We start from the raw sequence: 11,282 nt of genomic DNA on the forward strand, positions 1-11,282 counted from the left end.
TCGTGTCTTAGACGGATATCTGGGACCTGCTGCAACCCCAAGTTCTCAATTTCTATTTTGGATTTGGACTCAAGAATCCACCGCAGAATATGAATCCGTACCTGTGAGTGAAATCCAAATGAGAGCGACAGCGACAATATTAAAATAAAAGTATATACGACCGGACAATGGATATCCCCAGCTTACACCGAAATTCTAGAGAATAGAGTTTGATATCAAGTTAGGGATGTTAAAATCTTGACCATGTTATGAACTGATCTTCATTATCTATGGATAATGGATATTTATTTGAAGATGAATCCAAATCCGAATCTGATAGGATATTATTTAATTCTAAATCCAAATAGAAATATAATCGGATGTCATCTCTTAAATACAAATTAATCCCGATTGAATTTCTTCACTAAATTTTAAATTCTGTTCTATATCTGTCTAATTTTTCTGAAGCAATTTTATTGAATAGCTTATCCAAATCCGATCCATGGACATTCATATGAACATTTTCACACGTGAGCAAATTAAGGCTGTGGCTGAAACATTGATGAGGTTATATTATATCTTGGGGTGGCGGAGAAAAATCAGCTGACAACCACTTCCGGGCCTTCCAGTCCTAAGCGGATTCTTTTTCTTTTCTTCATCTTGTCGATCTTGACTTCCTAGGCGGCCTGAATGTAGTGTTGTTCGGTGCTACATCTTTCAGTTAACACATGGGAATGAGAAAAACAAGCTCAAAATCATGAACCTGACTCGTCCAGTCAATAGCTGTACTTCGCTTGACTCGGCAAGGAAAACAGATCCCGGTGATAGTGTAACGCAATCACAACCAGATGGTGGTGCAAATAAACCAAAGAACTCGTTGATCACTTCAAATTTGCTTTTCCAAAGACTTGACCTCTATATTATTCTATTAGAGAACGTTTACGGTATTTGGACGAGTAGATAGGATTTTCCGAAGATTGAAGATTCAGCACCGATTCTAAATTGCTGAATCTTCACAGTTCGTGACCTTGTTCCCCCCTCCCCAACTTGTCGACTTGAAACTTGGGGATTGCATCAAACAAAAATGAATTTCAAAGCTGATCTACGAGTTACCATGTTTTTCTAAACAATAGTTACATATAAACACAAAAAGTCAATAGTTCAGGCTGCGATCTTTCTCATAATTTGGTCAGGATATGCTCTCACCCATGTCCTGCTAATTAAAAAGCACACACAAAAAAAAAAATAGAGAAAAGAGCGGGACAATTGCTTTGTAGCCCTGGTAGAAGCTTCGCAAGCAGAAAATGAGTAAGTAGAATGTTTAGAAAATGGATTTAATTTATAAAAGCGATCACTGTTCAAGCAAATTAATTAACTTTGGGTGCTCTAAGCGCTTGGTAACAAGATCTAACAATGCGTTCTTTCGAACACAGTGTTCCTGTTGCCGGCCGAACGCACCCTTTGGGAAGCGACCGAGTGACTGTCATCGTAAGTCCAATGAATTTGAATTATGAGTGAGGTTCCTGCATTACTGGTGGAATCAATGTCATCCGTTTTCCATGATGCCCGCTGTGGTTCTTCTTGGCAGGTGAATACATAGAACGTTTAAAAAATGGATTACAAAAACAGCTATTGTTCGAGCAAATTTAACTTTCAGTGTAGGAAACTGTACTAGTTCACTGGCAAGCAACCAAGTGCCCGTGATAATGGATTTCAATGTATAACAGGTTACAGGAGGATCCCTGCATAGGTCGAGCCATCATCTTCCTTTTGTGGATCATAATATTGATCACCATTGAGGTTCTTCTTGGCAAGGGGCCGCAATGTAACGGCCCATACTGCTTCAAATAGATGCAGCAAACGCACAATTTTCTTCATGCTGAAGTGACGCTGATAAGACCTGCTGCTGGAGAGGCAAACTCCAATCTTGAGCCGAACCCCAGCTTCCCATGTTCCAAGAGTCTAGCAACTCATGATGCTCACAGCCTAGTGGAGGAAACGTCCACGGACATTCGTTGTCGCCGACAGTCGGTCCGAACAGATCTCCAGTGTAAAGGTCCACAGCCTGAGGGACCAGAGTGAAGCCACCAAGTATTTCTTGGTGGTTCAGCCACATCTGCTGCTGCTGCAAATGCAAGTGATACTGCTCTTGGTGGTGGTGATCAGAGAGGGCCGGATGAAGCTGACTGAAGGCCTCGTACGACAGTCCATCTGTATCAGGAAAGTGGTCTGAGCTAATGAGCCAATCTTGATCAGCCGTGCACGGGCTCCACACGTTGCAATTCTTCTGCAAACTACCATATTGATATAACACGTCGTCGGGTGCTGCAGAAGTGTTGATTGCCGGCGGAGCAGAGAAAAGTGCGTGGAAACCGCTATAAGAGGAAAGTTGATCCACAGCATTATCCGCGCGGCGTCCTTGTTCGTGTTCTTCTTCAAGGGAGTGCAATTCATGGTTTTGAAACCTCCGTTCATGTCGTCCACTCCTTTCCATCTCTTTAACACGGGAATCAACTGCATCCACAAGGAAATTGAGCTTGGCTCTATCTCCGCGGAGCCGAATCGCTGCAGCGTCGTATGCCCGAGCCGCCGCCTCGGCTGTCTGGAAAGTTCCAAGCCACAGCCTGATCCGGCGATGGGGGTCGCGTATCTCGGCTGCCCATCTTCCGGATGGCCTTAGGCGCACTCCTCGGTACTTTTTCACTCCTCTTTGCCCCTCGCTATCCTCCTTCTCCGGCACCTGTACCCTCAGCTCTAGCTCCTGCTTTGCACCCGTCGTCTCCCCATTAAAGACCAGGCTCAGGGCTTGGATGATAAGGGACGTCTCCTCGTCCTCCGTAAGATAAGAGGCCCTGACATTTACTGGTTTGCCGGCAGGTGGGATCTCTCCGGCGACTCTTCCTGCACTCTTCTCTTTGGACATTGCTCCTGTGTGAGAGAGAGAGAGAGAGAGGGAGAGGGAGAGGGAGAGGGGAAGGGAGACAGAGAGAAGGCTTCTGCTTGGCTTCTCGGGGTGCATGCGTCTGATATACGAGCTGGTAGGTATGTTTCAGCAAGGGCATGTGACTGGACTATACAGTCAAAATTAAGACTGGCATTTGGGTGGGGTCGGTGAGCGCAACATTTTGTGGTCGTAGCAAAAAATTGTTGACTTACTTCTAATATATATGTATGTATATATGTGAGCAGCTAATTATATAATATACTATGTCCGTGAAACTCTTATACTAGTTTTTTCCCTTCTTCTAAACAATTTCTCAATAAACCAATTAAATAATGCACTATGTCCATGAAACTCTAAAACCACATTGGCCCATTTCCTCTTTAACCAGTTTCTCACGTCAGTACATGCACACTGCACAAACTCTGTTTTAGCTTCTGTAATCTTGAAAGTGCATGCACACTTTGAGGATCCATGTATTGTTCAGCTTGCACGTCGTGTCTTGGGTCTTGTGTGAACAAAGACCGAGCCATGACGGCGAGAACTTGACTTACAACTCACAGCTAGCTTAGCTATTGCCGTTGTCTTGGACTTGGATGATTTCTTCTCTTACAAAAATTTTCAGGCTTTTTTTGCATAGATGGTTGACCAGCCGAATTGGGTGGGAATGTTCCAATCAACTGGGATTGCTAAAAAAGGTTGTCCAGCTCATTTTTGACTTGCCTCGACTCCTCATGGTTTCTCCATCCACTGCCTGCCCGTTGAGTTGAGGGTTAATATTTAATACCCATTTCATGGAGAGACAGGGTGAGTGTCAAATTAATTTGGATAGAATCATATGCCACATTAATTTTGCCTTGCACTTTTTTTTTTGTACATATTTTTTCGAATTGTGAGAGATCAGAGGAGGATCAAGACTTAGGAGAACTTCAACTCTAAATCACTGCCTATGATGATTTCCTGTCTTTGTCCATCAAACAGCATTATATATCAAGTGAGATTTTGTTGTTCGTTGTGGCCAGAAAACCAATCTTTCGTGAAGAGCGTGGGGCCAAACAGCCTTGTAACCAATTTTTAACAGGAGACAAGCGCTATTTTTCCAGAAGAGTTACAAGGCTAAAATTACATCATATTATTGCACACAGAACAAATGTACGTAGTAGTGCCTGATCGATGAGAGGGATTGATCGGGGGCATAGTAATTCAGGAGACATAATCACATAATGCGAATCATATGAGATAATTTTCGTTGGTTTGCCTAACTCTAGCTTGCCAATTAAAAACATGCACAATCTACACCTTATATTAATGCCACATGTCGATTTGTAGGTTGCTTGCATTGAAAGCATTCTTGTAATTATCTGCTTGATCAACTCACGAGTCCAAGTCAAATCTGTTTATCTTTATCCTCTCTCCCAAATAAGTACTCAAGTTCAAGTCAAGTCTATTTATTTTCGTCCACGTTTATAGTTTCTGCTCTCTCTCTCTCTCTCTCTCACACACACACACACACACACACACACACACATATATATATATAAACTGGCTAAAGAGTTGGACTTGAGACTTTCCACCAAAGTCTTAATAACTAAGATTCCATTTATGTAAACATAGTTTTCCTTTCTATCAAAACCCAAAACTTAGTCCTTTCTTTTCCCTTCAATTCCTCCAATCCAAACTATGGTTTCCTTTCCTTTTCATTTGTTGCTGCTTCCAATTAAGGAGGGACGAGAGGAAGTAGATAAAAGTAAAGGTTCCAATGCAAAGCCTGCAGGGCAACCACTATTTTCGGAAGGTTATTCCCCGTTTCTGGTAAAGGTACAGAAATTAATGCAGGTATGTCGTTGTTAAGTGAGACACCATTTTGAACAAAAGACACGCAGAACAAACTAGTATTGCCCTTTCATATCATTAGATGAGTGGAACACGATCCAGCGCTTCCCAATGTAACCAAATCAGAAGTCCAAATATACTGCGAATAAATTTCACGTAGATTACGTTTTGGAAAATTTTTCAAACAAAATAAGAAGATTTTATACACCAACCTTCCATTTTTCCAAATAGAATATGCCTTTTCCAGTTCGGGAAGGCCAATACCACAGCCTTAATTTGTTCAACTGATATCGAATTGTGGGGCTGACTTAGATTTCCTTCATGCAGCCATTATGGCGCGCCATTCACAGTGTAAATTGAAGCTGTTTTTCTCTTCTTGAGAAATTGGTTTTTCTGTACATGCGTTTGATTGGAGCTCCAAGGTTTTTAAGTCTGACTTCCCCCTCTCAATCCTATTTCAAATTCACAGTTTTTGTATTGAAATGTGGATTTGAAATCTATGTTTTGGGTAAAAGCTGAAATCCATAGTTTGATACAACTGTGTATGTCAGCTATCATGAACTTGAGATTCCCTCAGATTCTGAGTTTCATGGAGAATCAAAGGTAAGCCTACCTTTTGAGCTGTTAGGGCCCATCATTAGCTCCCCTCTTTGACGGCCTCTGAGAAATTTTGATTACCTCTAGAGGCTTGTCTTCAATTAGACCAGCAGTTTTAGCTTCTTCCTACGGCATTCAACTACGTACATGTGACGTGCTTATGGCAGGGGGGAAATTTCGCAGATCTCTGATGCACCAGAGACCATTGAGAAATTGAGAGCACGCTTTCCTGTTACCAAACGCCCCGGTCGATTCCATACAAGCACACTTACGAATGATTACCACCCGCATTTCCTTCACGTGCATCTCTATCTCCATCTCTTCCGCTCCGCCTTAGAATCCAAACCTTATAATTGAACAAGTGAATCAGATGCAAGCAACAGCTGCTTTGGTACTTACAATTAGTTAGAACGACCTTATATGTAAGATCTAAGGATACCCGATGGAGGAATGAACTCTACCTTGCCACAAATTGAGACTGCTATCTTTTGGGGATGCATATAACTATTCGTATTTCAGTTTGCAATGATTACCTGAGAAGTAGTAGGGATGATAATAGAGGTGGTAATATGAGTGCCACTATGTACCATGTAGTGAGGACTTGTTGTACAATCAACGCACAGAGGGACAATTTACGTGAAAGAAAGCAGCACTACCTTTGCATTCAAAAGCGGAATTTTCTTTGGTTCGCCGCCAGTAGATGTAGATCCCTGCAAGCAATCTGCAGTAACAAAATGTGGATGCTTAGCCTTCGCATGTTAGGAAACAGTCGTCATGGCCGACGCCGCGAAGCGACTAATGCACATTGAATAGCACACTTTTGTCTCACCTACGACATCGACATTGGCATGTTTTCTGCGGGAAAATATGTCCGCTAAACCGTCAGCGCATCGCCCCGTTCAGACCGGCTGCAATCACCCATGAACATATAATGCGCTTCTCTTCCTGGCGACGGCCGCCTGAATCCACACCTGAAGCTACCAGCTGCCACACGGAATTATTCAAGGAGCCTGGAGCGATCGAGTTTCCGAGGGATGCAACTGCCGGCCGGGAAACTAGTGCTTAGAAAAGTTGCAGACTGACCTTGACTTCTATTAATATCAATTCACGTGTCCAAATTCGTTCCACGGTTTTAGTCTCTTATATCTCAACCGCATCTTCCATCGCACTAGCATTTCATGAATAAAGAAATAAAATAAGAAAGGGCCACATATATAAATTAAATTAGTTATTTAATGGTGTTACTTGTTTCAAATAATTTTCAACTATATCTCCATCTCTTCCGCTCCGCCTTAGAATCCAAATCTTATATTTGTGAGAAAGAGAGAGAGAGAGAAAGACTGGTTTTTAATTTGATGAAGACATCTTAACCGAACACGTGAGGGTTGGAGTTATTGATATAATTGTTAAAGTGTGTCGAGTGTTAATTGGCCCTGCACTATTGCATAGAGAAAGGCGTGTGTGTTTCAAAGTGGTCAAGTTCTATTCTATTCTATTATGAAAGAACAAAACCCAATGGACATGAGGGCAGTGTTAGCAATGGCGCTACATCCCTTCATTATTTTTCATAAACAATTTGCAACAAACTCCCAAATTTAGGATCCTTATTATTATTGATATAAATTAATAGTAACACAAATAATTATTTCTTGCTTATGTATAAGGGAGTGGGACCTCACTGGAGGTGGAAGGGTATCGTAGCTCTGGTTTGACTAAAGATTCAGGAGAGTCATAGGAAATGAGGTAATCACGTCATTTTCGTCTTCTCATAGCGGCCATCTTCAAAAGGCATGCACATGACGCAATCTCTCTCTCTCTCTCTCTCTCTCTGCGTACCAGTGACGAGGGAGGAGATGAATGGAGGGATGGCGGCAGCCGGAGTGTCTTCTCCATCCGCCGGAACACAGAAGAGGTTCTGGGCATCGTCGATGACAGAGGAGGAGGAGACTTCCATCCTGGTGGAAGCCCTAAAGATGGTCATTGCAGGAGAACCGATGGCTACGCCAACCCCACCGGATCTGAGGGCTCTGCAGCCCGAGGAAGCGGAGGATCGGAAAATAGTGAATAAGTATCGGGGGGTGCGGCTGAGGCCGTCAGGGAGGTGGGCGGCCGAGATACGCGATCCCCATAAGGCAACAAGGCTGTGGTTGGGCACGTTCGAGACGGCGGTGGCTGCCGCTCAGGCGTACGACGCTGCCGCGATCCGGCTGCGTGGCGACCGAGCCAAGCTCAATTTCCCTGAAGCTACCAGGGCCTGGTTTGAGAAGAGGAGGCGGGGTGATAATCACCATGGTCTTACCAACTACGCGTTCACGAAGCGTCAAGAGGAAGAAGAAGAGAATTGCACCAGAAGCGGTGGCGGCGTTTCTCTTTTCTCTACGCAGCCACAAGCTTATGCAATAAACTTCCAGCCCCATGATGGTGCTGATGGCTTAGGTTCTGCTCTCTCGGTTTGCCGGCAGGTTAACGACGCTGGAGTTCCGTGGGAGGAGGGCTTCAGCAGCTACCACGATGAGAGTTGGGAACTGGGAAACTATCCTTGCTTGCCTCAGTCTTGGAGAATTGATCCCAATCAGTGCTTCAACAGTACTCTTCCCCCCGAGGTCTTTTGCTCCGCAGAGCCAGTCTTCCAAGACGTTCAAAACTACCAGCATCAACGGCTGTATGATTGCCATTTACAGCAGCAAAAACAACAAGTACTAAATGAACCCAATATTGCTATGCCTTACGGGCAGGGAAATGTTGCCGGAGATCTTTCCGAGCTGATCTTCGGCGAACATCATGCTCTGCTACCGAACTGGAAAGTGGAAAGCCCAGTTGTAGCTCAAGACTGGAAGATGAAGCACGGAGACAACAACTTTGAGTGGCAGCAGCATCCTGTGGTTTCGCAGAGGCAACAAGAGGTTGGTGGGTTTGCTCCCCTTCTCTAATGTCAACCGCTGTAGTTTACGTCATTTAAGCTCAGCCCTTGTATGTCTGAAATGATCATCCACGTAGAAAGACGAAGGAAGGTAATCGAAGGTTCAACTTGTGCTGTGAGATCCAGACTGGAACTCCCCATGATAGTGATTGAATCCCTTCCCTTGGTCATTGTCGTATAAACTACAGTCGTAATTATCCGTTTTTTCCCTTCAAACCTTAAAATCAAAATTTTACCATCTATTTACAGGACGCCCTCGGTGGCTTTCTTATGGTGAGGCTAATTTGCAAAGGCGCTATGCTACTATGGATTTGACAAATTAATGCCCAACCAGTGGTCGCACGACCAATTTCATATATATACATGATAGAAATTAAGGAGATCTCAACATAAAAGAGATGTGGATCTATGATGATGGGAAAAAGAACTGAAGGTAGACAATATATAAAAATAAATAAATTATTACAAATGGACAAAGGTGGAGAATATACTCATAGAAACTCTTGTCCTCATACCCATCAACAAAACGATGTACCTGAAAAAGAAGCATCATCACATTGATGAATCCGGGTACAGTTACAAGAGTCAATCAAATACGCCAAAAAAGTTTTTGGTTTTGCCTTGAGAAGTTGTTCAACATTACTTCTTTTTGTAAAGATGTAAAAAATGAGACAACAGTTGTATAATGAAACTTATTTGTTTCCACTTTCTCACACTCTCTCTCCCTTCTTCTTTAAAGGGAATATATTTTGAAGTCTTGAAAAATTTGATTAACTAATAGTTAACTTAATTAATCTCCATCATCTAATTTCCTTGAAATGGACCTAAGGTGTACCTGTTATCAAATTTTCCTACGTGAAGTGGAGGTCGTGTGAGTGAAATAATTGGGAGACTCACATATCGTCATCACGTTTATTATTCACTATAGAAGAAACGGAAAAGATGGATGAAATGAGAAGCATTTTTGTGTGGTCCAGTTTCCAGTGTTGAATAAAGTCGAACCAAGTACTTCACCATCCTTGTCGGCTGATTCCATTCGTAGGAACCCTCTTGCCGGAAGGACGCAGCCGGGGTTGGCGCGTCTTGAGCATCCTATTCCTGGGCTTGTTCAACTCTTGAACTCGTTGGATCTGATGAGCCCAATTGCCTGATAACTACACAGGAAATTGGACTTTATCCATCATTACAAAACAACAAAAAGAAAGACGACGCTTTAAGCTTTTATCTTTTTGCCTTCCACTCGTCGATCTTGAGCCTCACCAAACGGAGATTAAACAGGCGGAAGGCCTGATCTTTTCTTGGGTGTAGATCATCAACCCGGTCTCCGGTGTCTTATTCCTTGGACCCCGTCTCCCTCTCTTCCTCCCTCATGTCGAACAAGAAAGGGAAGAGAGTGGCCGGAGAGAATGATCCGGCCGGAAAAACAGAGGTTTCCCGTGCTTCTTCCATCACGATTGAGGAGGAGACGTGCATTGTTGTCAATACAGTCTGAGACAGATTTTTACAGGCGAGTGTGAGTGGAAGTGGGTGTGCGTATAATTAGATTCAGGTCCATTGAATGAATTAAGGTTTTAAAGAGTGGGCTCTATGGGGGCATACCACCACTTGACTTTTCATTTTTTGCCAGGACAGGAGGGTGTTGTTATGTTGCCTGCTTTTCACGGAGTCCAACTGGAGGTTTCACTGATTTTTTTTTTTTTTTTTGACTTTCCGAGAACAGTTGGATTAAAGAAGAAAGTGCACATCTAGGAACCAAGTTGGTTGGATGGGAAAGAGACCAAAACAAAGAAAAGTCCAAAGAGCATTGAAGATTTAATTTAAGGGAGCAATGGAGGGGCAAGTGCTGCCATCACCATCCGCATTTGCTTCACGTTGTTCACGCACAAAGCCAGCGTGAGTTTCAAATAGGAAGCAAGAATCGTCGTGAGATTTGATTGCTTCGATACCTGCACAATAGGGGATTCTTTTTTCCAAATATCCAAAAACAGCCCCTTCCATTCTCAGTTTGCCCAAAAGTTTTCGACATCATAATTTCTTTGACATGTCCCGTGGCTAGAAAAAAGGGGCGATGATATTATGTTCCAATTTCACTGCCTAACTTACGCACAAAGGGACGATTTAAGTGAACGAAATTAAGCCGCACTACCTTTTCATCTTTAGTTTTTGTAATCGTAGGGGCGTTGTTCCTTTTTTGCATACAAAACTTTTCTTTGGTTCCCCAGCAATCTGTGCTGCAGCAACAAAAACGGGATGTGGATTCTTACTTCTTAGCCGAGGCACCCAACACGGCCCCGGCCTTATTGAATAGTGAAACCAAAAAAGCATCCAGTCTTATCGCCTCCATCATCCAAATTGGATGCTTTTGAGGGCAAATTTCGATTCCCTTGTCCGCAACAAAAGGGTCGTCCGGTTGAGTCTCCGGCCTATGCTGTACGTGCGTGACTGCCTCTTGCTTTGCTGCAGTCCAGTCCACAAGAAACCGTCGGCGCATCGCTTCGTTCAGACCACCTGCACTCGCCCGTCAGGACTACTGGGCCGGCGGCTGCTGTTCCTGGCGAATGCCGGCCGCCTGAATCCACACCTCAATGTCCATCTACCTCTACAGAATATACTGCCACACTAAAGACACGTTCCTCGATCGGCTCTCCGATGACCTTAACTTTCCGGATGTAAAACATCAGAATTGTTCTTTTTTTTTTTTTTTTCTGATTCATTATATTGATCAGTATATATTTCGTGAAAAATATGTACAGAGAGCAATAGCATGTATAAGACAAAAATTATACGCTCGTGCATATCAAAATGATAAAATTTCTTTGACTGTGACGCATGCAGGATAGCTTGTTGGAGTGAAACATGGAAGTGCAATTCAGGTGCCGAAATTCGTGCGGGCACTCGTTCACACTCTCATCTATCTCTCATTCTCTATCTCATGGTACGAACGGTATCTTCCATTTATAAATTGCAATGCAAGTTTATGAATCTCTTAAGGAAAATAAGATGCCATGACGA

The sequence above is a fragment of the Nymphaea colorata genome, chromosome 8 (genome assembly GCF_008831285.2).
Source record: "Nymphaea colorata isolate Beijing-Zhang1983 chromosome 8, ASM883128v2, whole genome shotgun sequence".
Classification (NCBI taxonomy): Eukaryota; Viridiplantae; Streptophyta; class Magnoliopsida; order Nymphaeales; family Nymphaeaceae; genus Nymphaea; species Nymphaea colorata.